This window comes from Moschus berezovskii, chromosome 20, assembly GCF_049115385.1.
Source record: "Moschus berezovskii isolate FMDL1 chromosome 20, NW_MosBer_1.0, whole genome shotgun sequence".
Classification (NCBI taxonomy): domain Eukaryota; kingdom Metazoa; phylum Chordata; class Mammalia; order Artiodactyla; family Moschidae; genus Moschus; species Moschus berezovskii.
Genome location: NC_142479.1, coordinates 34,334,238 through 34,348,699, shown reverse-complemented (window position 1 = coordinate 34,348,699; position 14,462 = coordinate 34,334,238). Strand labels below are relative to the sequence as shown.

Genomic DNA, 14,462 nt, shown 5'->3' with positions numbered 1-14,462 from the left:
CTCACCACCTCCAACTGGAATGGAGTTGTACCTAAAAGCCCTCACTAATCCCTTGGTGGTCGAGAGGTTAGGACTCTAAATTCCCCATGCAGGGGGCATGAGTTCTATCCCTGGTCAGGGAACTAAGATCCTGCATGCCGCGTGAGGCACAATCAAAAAAAAAAGAAAAAAACTGCTCTAATAAGCCCTCCCGACACCAGACCATGCTCTTTCCCTCTGCCTCTCCAACCATCAAGGGTGCGTGCAGGCCACAGTCACTGTCCTTTTACCCACAAGGCACTGAATTTCATTGAAAATGTGACCTAAACCAGAGGCACCATCCGGGGTCACTATTAATGGTGTGCCAAGCAGCCTGGTGACAAGCTGCTGGGGCATTAAAGGTGCCCAGAAATCACTGTCTGAAAAAAAAAAATGTTCTAAATGTCCACGCTAAAGGAGAGTCAAGTGGAATATTTCATTATTTTAGGTGACAAAGATTGGAAAAAGCCCCTAGAAGCATACGGTGCAGAGACCTAGGAGCAAGAGACTCAGGGCCTCCCATTACTGGTTGCCATGGCAACTGTACTTCACATCAGGAATTCATTTTCATATGACAGTGACCTGTGGAGGAAAGGGAAGGACAGCTCCTAAGGAAACTTTGTTGAAGGTGGTTCTGTTGGGGGTGGGGTTGATTTCTGTTTACCAAATAAAAAAAGCACTTAAAGGTATCCTAAGGAACAGAAATGACCCGAGGGCTCCTTGTGGTTCTGTGTTCCATAACTCTTACTTGAGACACACAGACAAGACACATATTCACAAATATATACACAGTCTGTTTCAAAGGCCTCTGGGGACAGTTGTCACAGCCTCTTTTAGGCACTGGTCCTACCATTAGGCATCGGTTCTATTACAAAGTCCTTTCCTGGAGTCCAGCAAAGTCCCAAGCAACCAGCTGACCACACCATCAGGACATCCTGGGCCAGGTGCCACAAGGACCTGTAACATGCTCCCTGGCCTGAAGCGTATGCTTTCCTATACAAACAGCAAACCTCAGTGTCAGTCTTGCAAGTCAGACTTGAGTTCCAAGCTCTGCTCTGCCCACCCTCAAGTGTGTGGTTTGGGCCTGTCCCTGGACCTCACTGGGTTTGTGTCCTCATGGGCAGAATGAAAAGCAGAATCATAGTGCCTACCCCTCTGGGGGCCACACAGATAACATACTCGAGGAATCTCTTAGAAAGATCAGCACACGTCCACCGACCACTCAACAAACAGCTGCTATGAATAAGCGCTGGAAAAGCATCTGTTACACTCATGATACAACTGGAGGCTAATAGCAGAGAACAAAGCATTAAATGGGGTGGCACAAACTGTAATGAATCCATCTGTAAGACCAGCGGGAGTGCAGGCCAGTGGGAATCCAGAAGACTCGAACAGTCCAGGAGAGAGGTGGGATTTGAATCAGTGGCTCAGTGGTAAAGAATCCACCTGCAATGCAGGAGACTCGGGTTCCATCCCTGGAGAAGGAAATGACAACCTACTCCAGGATTCTTACCTGGAAAATCCCATGGACAAAGGAGCCTGGCGGGCTACAGTCCAAGGGGTCGCAAAGAAGTTGGACACAATATAGTGACTAAACAACAACTGAAGGATGGCCGGAGATGTTCCTGGAGATTAAGGGGAAGAACTCCTTTATTGAGTCAACTGGGTACACAGTCCTGGGGATCCTGGAGGAAGGCAACAGGTTTCAGGGACACAAAGGGACCTGTGATCAGCAGACAGACAGCTGTGGTCCCATGGGCATGGTGGAGTGGGAAGGCCAGGAGAGGAGCCCCCGGCAGGGTTGAGAGAGGCAAAGCTTTCCCAGGAAAATAGCTTCTGAGCTGCGTCCTCCAGACTAAGGCCGAGAGGGCTGACCATGGTAGGGAGGGAAGCAGTCTGGGGACTGGAAATTGGCTTGAGGGGGTGAAACCACGTGACTGGGAACCACAGGAGGTGAAAGAGCTGATCTCTGTGCAGGAGGAGGCCGGAAACCTCTGAAGATTTCCCAGGGGAGAATGCAGACAGGGTAAGGCAGCAGTCATCCAGGAGCCATCAGGCTATAGTTGACATGCCAGATGGACTGTGGGGGCTGGAAAGGATTCTGGCATCAGATCAGCCAAAGGGGCCTCTGAACTCTGGCCTGAGACTTTCGAGGCCTGGAGCAGAAGCCTGGTTACAAAAAGGCAGGAAAGGCAAGAAACTTCAGGGAAAAGAGAGTACGACAGAGGGGCGGGAAACCCGCTGCTGGGGAGTCACGAGGACACGGTGATCTTCGGGGGTCGCTGGGCATTTCAGGAGCGACGCCAAGGACTAGAATCTGGGGTGAAGGGAATTCCGACAGCTTCCAAAGCGAGTCCTCCGAGAGGATAAACATGGGCCTCTCAAAACATCCCAGCAGAGGGTAGGGGCCTCAGAAGAGGAGAAGGAATGATGGAGAAAGAAGAACAAAACTAGGAGAGAAATGACAGCAGAGAAGACTGCAAACAGGACACGTGCACACAGCAACCCACCTCCCGGGCAGAAGGAATGGCAGCGGGATGAGGCCGAGAGGGGGAAAAAAAAAATCAGTGTTTGGAAACAAGCTGGCTTCCAAGGAAGCAGCTTTAGCAACGTGGTGGGGCCAGCAGCCGGGCAGCAGGATTAAGAGGGGAGGCGTAGCGCCAAGAGGCAGGCAGCAGGTGCAGAGCGCTTGTCGGGAAAATGTGACAGAGAGAGAAACGAGAAACCAAGCTTATGGCTCTGGTGCATGTGTTTCCTCCCTCCCCCCACAAGAGATGGCAGGCCAAGTGGATGTCAGAAGCAGGAGGATGGAGGGGCTCGTGCAGACAGGCACAGTCTCTCCAGGTGTGTTGGGGGTGGGGGCACGTGGTGAGGCAGACTAGACTGCAGCCCTGGCCCCTCCAATGCTCCTACCAGGGTGTCCAGGGACACTCTGACAGTCCCAGACCTCCAGATGCTGGGGGATCGAGGGTTCCCACTACACAGATGAAGCCTGATTGTACCCCCGACCCCCTCACCCCCTGGGCCCCTGAACTCACAAAGGATGCATTTCCACCTCCTGCCTCACACCTCTCCCCAGAGCCACCTCCAGGGGTGCGGGTGTCACAGACGGCACCCTGCCTTCTGAGCAGTAGGCAGGGGACAAAATTCCAGACTTCCCAGCAGAGCCCTGGCTGCAGCCCACGAAAGGGGGCTTCTACCCCCACAGCACAGGTGTCACAGGGCATCCCTGTGAGTACAGAGCCTTCCCTGAAGGCTGGGAGGCCCCAGGATGGATTTCTACACTTCCTCCAAAACTTAACCCTGAGAAAATCAGAGGTGGGCCCGACTGCAGGGTTTTGGGGAGACCAGAAAAAAATCCCTGGACACGATTTTCAGGCTGAAGGGTGCGCAGGGTGAGAAATCTTGTCTGGCCAGTGACAGTTAGCTCCATCCCGCCCTCCTGGGCACCAAATGCCAATCGATTCCCACTCCTGACCACCTAACCGAGGGCGAAAGCGCCAATGGCCAGGGCCCAGGCCCACCCGGGTGCCCACGCCCATCATCGGGAGCGTGGGGCCCTCACCAAAGGCGAGGCCGAGCGCAGAGGGCTGGTGCGCGTCGCCCCCGCTAGGTCGGGAGGTGCCGGCGACCCGGGCCCCTCCTGCCCACGTGCGCGCCCCGCAGGCGCTCGGTAAACACGGCACTTGTTGACGCGCTCGCCCGGGGCGCTCGCCCCAGCGCCGCCTGCCGTCCGCCGCCGCCCTCGGCCGCCCACTCGCTCGCTCCCCGGAGCTCGGCCGCCCCGCCCCGGCCGGCGCCCCCACCCACCCGCGAGCGCGGGCACCTACGGGACCCCCGCGGGCCCCGGGCAGGCTGTGGGCAGGTCGCCGAGCACCAGGCGCTCCCGGGACCGGGCCGGGCCCAGGCCCAGGCACTGACCCGAGCCGCTCGAGACCAGCCCTGGGCTCCGGGCCGGGCAGGCGGGAGGGAAGGTGGGAAGGAGCGCGGCTCGGGCCCTGCGCGCGCCCCTGGCCGGCGCGCCACGGCTCCCGGGGCCCGCCCGCCTCTCCGGGGCCGCCCCGCGGTCCCCGCCACCGAGACACACACACGCCCCGGCGCTCCCAGACCGGGCCCCGAAAGAGGGGCGGCCCCCCGGGAGCCAGACTTACCCGGGGTCCGGCCGGCCTCCGGCGCGCTCCCCGGCTGCCCTCTGGCGGCGGCCGCGGGAACCCGGCCCCCGGCCCGCCCCGCCCCGCCCCGGCCCGGACCCGAGGCCAGGGCACCCGCCTGAGATCAGCCCTTGGGCCAGGGCCCCTCTGGATGGCTGTCCTCGCCATGGACTCCGTCTCGACGGCCCTTTGCTTTTCTGAGTAACAAACATCATTGTCTGTTTCCTAAGCAGCTCCAAGTCCCCAAGCCCCCGCAAAGAGCCATTCTAACCACCCTAGGAGGCAAAAGGAGGGCAGGTATGACTTCTGGGGCCTGAAACAGCACCCGACACCTGCTGTGGCTCATCGTGTATTTGTTGAATGAATGGACGCTCCACCGATGGACAAAGAACAGGTTGAGGCAACCTGCCACCGTCATTAAAGGAAACAGCCTCAAACCCATCAGCATTGTGTCACGGCTGCCACGTTCTCCACTTCCACCCCCTCAGAGCCCCGGTGCCTGGCTTCCTACGCAGGTGGGGTGAGAGTGAGGAGCGGTGAACAGTGTTAAAAGCCGTGTTCCTCTTCATTCTCTACCAGGAATACAGTTCGACCAGAAGAACTGTTTATGAACTGATTTCCTGAGATAACTGAAGAACTGGTAGCTGAGTGACGACCAAATCTGGAAGTCCTGGTTTCTGGACTCACACAGCAGCCCCCACCAGTAGCTGGGTCAGACCTCTGTTTGGGTTCTGGATCATGTCCATGGGAGAAGTAATCTTGGGTTAGTGAGCAAACCTCTCTAAGCTAGCACTGTCCAGTAAACTTCCTGCCACTATGGAAATATCATCTGGCCATGCTGTCCCCTACTGCCAGTCACAGAGGATGGACTTTTTAATTTCATTTTACTTCGGTTAAATTTATACCGCCAATGCAACTAATGGCTAAGCCTCAATTTATTTTTTGAAATAGTTATATTTATTTATTTATTGGCTGTGCTTAGGTCTCTGTTCGGAGAAGGCAATGGCACCCCACTCCAGTACTCTTGCCTGGAAAACCCCATGGATGGAGGAGCCTGGTAGGCTGCAATCCATGGGGTCGCTAAGAGTCGGACGTGACTGAGCGACTTCACTTTCACTTTTCACTTTCATGCATTGGAGGAGGAAATGGCAACCCACTCCAGTGTTCTTGCCTGGAGAATCCCAGGGACAGAGGAGACTGGTGGGCTGCCGTCTATGGGGTCACGCAGAGTCGGACACGACTGAAGCGACTTAGCAGCAGCAGCAGAAGCAGGTCTTTGTGGCTGCTCGGGCTTTTCTCCAGTTGTGGCAAGCAGGGGTTACTCTCTAGCTGCAGCATGAGGGCTTGTCATTGCTGTGGTTTCTCTTGTTGCAGAGCATGGGCTCTGGGGCCCAAGCCTCAGTTGTTGTGGCACATGGGCTCAGTAATTGCTTAGTTGTCCCGCAGCATGTGGGATCCTCCCAGACCAGGGATTGAACCCATGTCTCCTGCACTGGCAGGTGGATTCTTTATCACTGAGCCACCAGGGAAGCCCTCTTTATTTTTTAAAAAATATGTATTTATTTAGGCTGCACCAGGTCTTAACTGTGGCATGTGGGATCTTCATTACAGCATGCAGGATTGTTAGCTGTGGCATGTGGAATCTAGTTCCCTGATCAGGGATCAAACCCAGGCTCCTTGTTGGGAACTCAGAGTCTTAGCCACTGGACCACCAGGGTAGTCCTCCTAAGCCTCCAGTTTCTTTATGTGTAAAGGGAAGGTGATAGTCCCATTGTGAGGATTGAATGAGATCATGTAAGGGAAGCCTATGATGGTAGGCCTGGCTCACTCGAAGAGCTCAATCGAGTTGTTAGCATAATCCTCACTGCCATCAAGGCTTCCCTGGTGGCTCAGATGGTAAAGAATCTGCCTGCAATGCAGAAGACCTGGGTTCGATCCCTGAGGACCCCCTGGAGAAGTGAATGGCTACCCACTTCAGTATTCTTATCTGGAGAAGTCCATGGACAGAAGAGCCTGGCAGGCTACAGTCCATGGGGTCGCAAACAGTCGGACATGACTGAGTGACTAACACTTTCACCTTTTCACCACCACCGTCACCTCGCTAACACTAAAACTGCGAGGATGTAGGGATTCTATAGGCTCTAGCCCACCAACCCACACCCCACAAGCCCCCTCCAGGCAAGAGTCACTCACACCACTCCTTACGTATAGCCTGGGAGACAGCCCTCATCATCTCTGGGAGGACCTAACCTCTCTTTGGACTGCCGGCCACGAGAAAAAGATTTCTACACTGACCTGAAGTGGCCGCCCTGTAACATCTCTTCCTGGCCCAAGCTGTACCTCTCTGGGGCTCAAACACATTGAGCACCCTCCCAGCCTTCCTTCCTTCCATGTCAGAGCTTTCAGCAAAGCGCTCCTTGTCCTCTGCTCTGTGCCGGGCTCTGGCCAGACTGGGGATTCGCACTCATCTCACTTAACTATTGTTTCCCCAGGTCTGCCCACCCTGTCCCAGTGAATGTAACAAACAGCATTTGTCTGGCTGTGCCCCATGCCCCGGGGGTAGCTCACGTGGGAGCGGAGGCACAGCCTCCCAGCTCACTTCAAAAGCCATTTCCTCCTCTCCTGGCCCGGCGTTTATTCCTTTGGCCCACAAAGCAGTACACTGGGCCCGACCCATTCCTCCCCGCCACATCCCTCACCTCTTGGTGGTGGGCTCCGTCATGCTCACTGCAGAGGGACACACACTTCCATGCGTGTGTGCATGCCAATGTACACAGGTACACACCACCCTTGACCAGCCGGGGCTGCAGTACTGCCTCTCCTCCAGTGTCACGGCCGGACTCTGTTGATGAGGCCCTTCCTTTTGATCAGCGCCTCCTCTCATAGTTGGGAAAGAGCATCCCACCCCAGCGTCTCCATCGACAAATTCAGAATGGCCTCCTCTCCTCTCCTTTTTCACCTTGGTCCAAATAAGCTCATGTCTTCTCTTTCTTCAAATGGATTCACAGGGTGACAGGACAACAAAAACAGGAAACCCCTTCAAGAAATCGAGGGTGCCTGTAAGGGGGACATCTCACTGCCCAGGAGGATGCTGGCTGAGCATCTCCATGGCTCCAGGAGCAGAAAATGGTGAGAGAAGAAGTTTAAGGGAGTTGACTCTGCCTCCTGGAGTTTGGGGGCTGACATGAACCGAGAACAGGATAACTTGACCATAGCTCTGTTGACATTCAGGCCAGTTAATCCTATGTCACTGGTCAGGGGAGTTTTCTAAAGGCCAAGAAGAAACTGTGGAAGAAAGCTGTGTTCGGTCTTGAAGAAGTTCCTCTCCAAGAAAGTGGCTGGTGGGGCAAGGCAACCCCGCTGTCAGAGGCTGCAGGATGTTGCTCTGGAGGCAGGGCCAAAGAGGGAAGCAAGAGACTGCATCACATAGGACCTCCTGGAGCAGCCCTCAGACGCCCTCATCTAGAGGAGATCAAAGCAGGAAAAAGATAAGGGAGGGAGAGAAAACAGCTCTCCTCCTTCCACCTTCAAGAAAAAACAAGGCAGTTTCCTGGTTCGACATAAGGTTGAATTTGCTGAACAAATTCATTACACAATCAAAAAAGAATGTTTTTATGCAGACTTCTGCTTCATTCAAGATGGAAGGACCAGAGTCAGCTTCCTGCCTGAAGCCACGAAAATATCAGATCAAGCATATGAAACACCAACACTCAAGACTTTGGAACATCAGGCAACAAAGAAAAGTGATCCCTGAGAGAGAGGAAAGAGCAAGGTGAACCCTGCGCTGCTCGGCTCACTGCCTGGAGAGTTTCCAGACTGTGGTTCAGAGAAGGAGAAAACTAGCCGAATGGAACAGACAGAGCTGGATTCTAGGGAAATGAAACCAGTTAAGAGTTCTCAGGGCAGAGGACTAGAGAGGAGAGAGATGCAAAGAGAGAGAGAGAAACCTAGAGATCTGCAGAAAATGCCCCTCAAGTATTTAGTGAGTACTGTTTAGCACAGGTGTATGAGAAAATGTGTGTGTGGGGGATGAACCACCCGAAAGGATTAGTGGAAACAGCGCCTAGTGCTCACACGGGGCTGGAATAATGTCTGTTTTCAACAGCCAAAGTGGAAAACATCACAGTTCAGGGGCCACTAGTTAGAATACTAAGAAAGGGACTTACTTCCCCGATGGTCCAGTGGTTAAGATTTCACGTTCCAATTCAGGGAGTGTGGGTTCGATCCCTGGTTTGGGAGCTAAGATCCCACGTGGTCAAAAAACCAAAACATAAAACAGAAGCAATATTGTATCAAATTCAATAAAGCCTTTAAAAATGGTCCACATTAAAAAAAAAAAAAGAATACTAAGAAAGGCCTTACTTTGATACTAGAAAAAAATTCACTTTAGACTGGATCCAGAAATCCAGTTCTGGTTCCACTTAAGCAAGCTTAAATTCAAGATTGGAAAGATCAAGCTCTTTCCAAGCAAGTTAACTGCTACAACAAATTTCAAAAACATTTATAGGAATTAAAAAATATCCTGTATCCAACCAGGTAAAATTCACAATATCTGGCATTCAAGAAAATATGACTAGACACACAAAGAAGCTGGAAAATGCAACTCATAGTGAAGAGCAAACTCAATTAATTGAAACTGATTCAGGCATGACACAGACGTTAGAATTAGTAGGCAAAGGCATTGAAACAGCTATTAAGACCATATTCTGTAAGTTCAAGAAGCTAGAGGAAAGTTTAGGTATAGATATGGAAGCTAAAAAAATTACCCAAATTGAACTTCTAGACATAAAAACTACAATGTCTGAGATGAAAAATACACTGAATGGGATTAATAGCAGATTAGACATTGCAGAAGAAAAAATGGTTAGCTCCCCTAAAAAGTCCTCAGTGAAGTCTATGTATCTTTCTGACACTTCCTTGTGAGTTGATTTTGGTGGACAACTCAAAGTATTGAGTTGTTTAAGGTGTTTTTTTTTTTAATTAATTAATTTTTGTCTGTGCTGGGTCTTCACTGCAGTGATCAGGCTTCTCATTGTGGGGGATTCTCTTGTGGAGCAGAGACTCTAGGGTGTGTGGGCTTCAGTAGTTGCAGCACGTGGGTTTAGTTGCCCCATGACATGTGGAATCTTCTAGGACCAAGGATTGAACCTGTGTCCCCTGCATTTGCAAGCAAATTCTTTAACCACTGAACCACCAGGGAAGTCCAAGTATTGAGTTATTGAGAATGCAGAATAGGAAGGATAGGTCCCAAGGCAAGGAGCCTTAGGAAAGTAAGTGCTTCCTATTATGGATGGGTCCTGCTTTGATTTGCAGGCTTGGGGGAGCCCCAACTGACATCATAGATATTAAGAGTTCTTTCTCAAATTTTCTTTAGCTGCTTTGTTCCACCCCTGCCATGTGCTGCCAAAAAGACTTGGTGTTCCTGAGACCACAGCAGGTATATGACTTGGAGGGGCATTGAAATCTGCTACTTGAGGAAAATGGGTAAAATGCCTGGTCTTCAAGAACCTCATAGTTCAGTGGGGAAAACAGGAACGTAAAGAAATCATCTCTGGACAATGGTGTGCACACTGTAACCTGCTGCCTACTGTGTAGTGATTTCACGGGAAACAGGTGTCATGTAAGTAGGACATTGTTTATCACTGCTAGGAACACCTTAAGCAATTTGCCCAAGGTCACACAGCCACGTAGTGGCAGGGCCATTATGCTACCCAACCCCCGTGGCTGCATAAGATACCAAAGAAACGCAGGGCTCAGATGGGGCTTTTCAGAGGAAACCCTTGTCCAGAGACTCAGAAGAGTAGGAGTCGGCCAGACGGGCCAGATGGGGAAGGACATTGCAGGTAGAAGGAACTGAGAAGGCAAGAAAGGGGGTGTTGAAAGGTTGGGAGTGGTGAATGGGGAGGCAGAGAAGAAAGTGAGCCCAGAGTGGTGGGTTGGGACTGGCGTGAGAAGGGTCCCAGGATGTGGATTACAGCTGGCCAATTACTGCCAGTCTCAGATCTTTACATTCTGAGGCACCATTAAGAAGTAGGGCTTCCCTGATGGCTCAGCAGGTAAAGAGTCTGCCTGCAATGCAGGAAATTTGAGTTCGATTCCCAAGTCAAGAAGATCCTCTGTAGGAGGAAATGGCAACTACTCCAGTATTCTTGCCTGGAGAATTTCATGAATGGAGGAGCTCCAGGGGCTACAGTCCATGAGGGTCTCAGAGAGTCGGACACAATTGAGCACACATCACTCCAGTACTCTTGCCTAGAAAATCCCATGGATGGAGGAGCCTGGTAGGCTGCAGTCCGTGGGGTCACTAAGGGTCGGACACGACTGAGTGACTTCACTTTCACTTTTCACTTTCACGCATTGGAGAAGGAAATGGCAACCCACTCCAGTGTTCTTGCCTGGAGAATTCCAGGGACAGGGGAGCCTGGTGGGCTTCCGTCTATGGGGTCACACAGATTCGGACACGACTGAAGTGACTTAGCAGCAGCAGCAGCACACACATCAAGAAGTAAAGAGAGGGACTTCCCTGATGGTCCAGTGGTTAAGATTCCGCGCTTCAACAGGGTGCATGGGTTTGATATCCGGTAGAGGAACATGCCCTATGGTGCAGCCAAGAAAAAAAAAGAAGTAAAAGAATCAGCAATCTATGGAATGTGTGTGAAGAAGACATGCCCCTTTTCGACTGAGTCTTAAGATGAAAAGGTAAATAGATATTTGCTTATATGGATTTACTCCCACAGATGGGACTGCTTGCTAAAGGAAGACTTTACGAATAAAAGGCGTATATATTCGCAAGCACCACTAATTGGTATAATCATCTGTGGCACAATATTCCTGTCCTCGGGTTATAGGTGTGTTCATTTATGTGTCCAGAGACACACTGACACAAATCAGTGATTAAAGCTTAAGCTCTCTTCTTACTTCAAGGCAGGTGATGTTTCTTTTGGTTCAAACAGCCATAGTTGCTTCTGTATGTTTCCTATGACACTTTCAGAAGACTGGAAATGGGGGGGAGCAAGCATCTGTGTGGATAAGTTAGGTGGCAAGACACCCCCCAAGAGCCCAAGGATTTCTGAGTGTCCTTAGTGATCCAGGACCACATTGGCTGGCACGCTCTGACTACCTTAATCAGGTGGAAGACCCAGAAACCCTCACTCTTGGCTTCCCAAACTCTCAAACTGCAAAGGTGACCTCCCTGACTACCACTTTCTTTTCTCTTTTTTTTAGCCGCACTGCATGGCATGCAGGAATTTAGCTCCCCAGTGGAAACACGGAGTCTTAACCACTGGACCACCAGAGAAGTCCCCACCTTCCTTTTGAAAAAGGCTCTTCCTTTGACCAAGAGCTTCCCTGGTGGTTCAGACGGTAACGGGAAGATCCCCTGGAGAAGGAAATGGCAACCCACTCCAATACTCTTGCCTTGAAAATTCCATGGATGGAGCATCCTGGTAGGCTACAGTCCATGGGGTTGCAAAGAGTCGGACACAACTGAGCGACTTCACTTTGACCAAACTTTCATCAGGTTTCTCTAAGCCTGCTTCTCAACAAGACCTCAACTGTGGTCTCTAAGAACTGCATCTCTCAACACAAATGATTTCGTCCACCCTCCCACACAGAGACCTGAAAAAATAATCTAGCTTGGCGTCTAGCAGCCTAAGGCCACAGTGTCCCTGCCATGACCCAGCCCACCCCATCCCCACTTGAGTTTCTGTCTGAGAAAGCCCATGTCTGCCAAGGGAATTTACCATTTGTTCCAGCCAACACCTTCAGGTAGGCTCCTTGCCTCCATTTTCTTAGAGCATTTATTTCGAACACTTGTGGTTGTAAATCCTTTCTCTATGCCTTTGAGATGTATGTGTATCTCCTGGAACGGAATGTCTTCTCAAGGACCCTGGAGCCATTCCTCTGAAATATAACCATGAGGAAGGATGGGGCCCCTGTGTCTCAATCTGTAAGTAGGTGTCTTGGTTCAGGGCCAGTCACCAGGCTAAGATGGCCTGATCACACTGACGCTGACCACTCATCTTGTTCACTCGCTTGGTCACCTCAGACTATTTGCGATCCCATGAACTGCAGCATGCCAGGCTTCCCTGTCCTTCACTGTCTCCCTGAATCTGCTCAAACTCATGTCCATTGAGTTGTGCCCATCTCATCTGCTGCTGCCCCCTTCTCCTCCTGCCCTCAGGCTTTCCCAGCATAAGGCTTTTTTCCAATGAGTTGGCTGTTTGCATCAGGTGGCCAAAGTATTGGAGCTTCAGCATCAGTCCTTCCAATGAACATTCAGGGTTGACCACTCATCTGCTTTTTTGTAATTTTTCACTGTCTTGACTCTGCTTGAGTCCTCACCCACTCTCCTTCCCTATTCCCTGGTTCTCCCTTTAAGGAGGCCAGGTCCCCTCTGTATAGATCAGAACCAAGCTCATTTCTAGGCTAAAGAAGTCTCTTTCCCCTGCTGCAGGAATACTGAATAAAATCTGTCTTTGCCACCACTTCCTATTACCCAGCTTTGTTTTTCTTGAACACTTTCTAGAAATGTTCCTGGGGAGTTGGAATCTTGGGGCTCCCCCATCACCTCAGAACCAACAGGCCTCCAGGATTTGGAGTTTAATAGCAGCCCACAGAGGTGAGCACGGGGGCAGTTGTTCAGCAGGCAGCCAAAGAGGCCTGGACCCTGATGCCCGAAAGGATCTTCCTTTGCTTAGTCAGGGAAGCCATTGAGAGGCTTCCTATAGAGATGGCGGCATAAATCAACCACAACTAAATACAGGAAGAAATTTAGATCTTTGAGTTCTGGAAATAGCCTGGGGGCCAAGGTGTGGACACCATCAGTCAATGTCCTGAAGGAAACTAAAGTCTCAAGAGAGGGACTTTCCTGGTGGTCCAGTGGTACAGTGGCTAAGACTCCATGCTGCCAGTTAACAGGGCCCAGGGTTCCAGCCCTGGTCAGGGAACTAGATCCCACGTGCCACAGCTACGAGTTCACATGCTGCAACTAAAGACACCACAGGCCACGATGAAGATCAAAGACCCTGTGTGCCACACTAAGGGCCAGCGCAGTAAAAAAAAGTCCTAAGAGAGGCTTCAGCATCCTCAACTGCACAGCACCTAACCATGGACAGTGTGGGGAAGGGGCTGTAGACAGAATTGCCTATGTACTGTGGCTGATTCATGTTGATGTATGCCAGAAACCATCACTATATTGTAAGGTAATTATCCTCCAATTGAAAACAAAATACATTTTTAAAAAGAATTGCCTATAAGATCTGTTTCCTGGGATTTGTCATAAGAACTGACAAGCAGAAATGGCCCAGACTTGAGGAACAAACAATCACATCCAAAAAGCACCCAGACCCTGTGTCAAGAGGCATGTTTGGGAGTGACATGTTCTGGTACCTTTCAGGATGAAGGCAGGATGTCTAGAGCAAGAGTGTTCAGGGGGAGGGAGCAGGAATTCAAAGACCTGAGACGTCTGGATGTGCAGGAGAAACAGCAAGGTGGTGAGTGAGTCAGTGGGCCAGTGGGGCTGGAGGAAGTGAGGAGAGGGTAGCAGGGGTTAGCAACCCCTTCACATCACTCTGCTTCTTCTCCACACACGTGCTCTTGGCCTCTGTCCTGAATCAGCCTGAACCAGGGTACCTCATTTTGTTTTAGAAGCTCCCAAGTACTCTGCCATCTGGATATAATGAGATTTACTCAATATGTTATAGGATTTTTCTTTTCCTTTTTTAAAGATACCATGAGGAATGAGGTGGAAATCAGGAAGCAGTTGGAGTGGCTGATAAAAGGAGGAAAAATAGAGCAAGCATGCTCTTAACAGTTGCAAAGCCCAGGGCAAAAGTAGATGGAAGCCCACATACCATATGGCTAAATATTAAAAGTGATAAAATAAATTAACATACTGTTAAATAACATAAATACTGTCTTCCTGGGACTTCCCTGGTGATCCAGTGGCTATGAATCTGCCTTCTAATACAGGGGATGCAGGTTGGATCCACGGTGGGGAAACGAAGATCCTACATACTGCCGGGCAACTAAGCTTACGTGCTCTCAGTCCCGCACCACAACTAGAGAAGTCCACGCTCCACAATGACGAGACTACATGCGACTAAGACACATCACAGGCAAAAATAAATAAGTAATAAAATCAGGGCTTCTCTGGTGGCTTACACAGTAAAGAATCTGCCTGCAAAGCAGGAGACCCAGGTTCAACCCCTGGGTCAGGAAAGAGGAAAAAAAAAAGAAATACTGTTTTCTTACCTTGACAAGTAGCCTTCATATCAGTCTGGAAGGCCAGAT

General features: G+C 50.9%; 1 protein-coding gene across 2 annotated transcripts in view; it reads right to left on the bottom strand.

Annotated features, from left to right (window-relative positions):
- RPH3AL (rabphilin 3A like (without C2 domains)) overlaps nt 1-4,293 on the bottom strand; it is a 139,934-nt gene extending 135,641 nt beyond the window's left edge. For both annotated transcript variants that reach the window (XM_088828752.1, XM_088828753.1), the window contains exon 1: nt 4,170-4,293. The gene's annotated coding sequence lies outside the window, so the exon portion shown is untranslated. The remainder of the gene's footprint in view (nt 1-4,169) is intronic.
- Between the last annotated feature and the right edge of the window lie 10,169 nt (nt 4,294-14,462).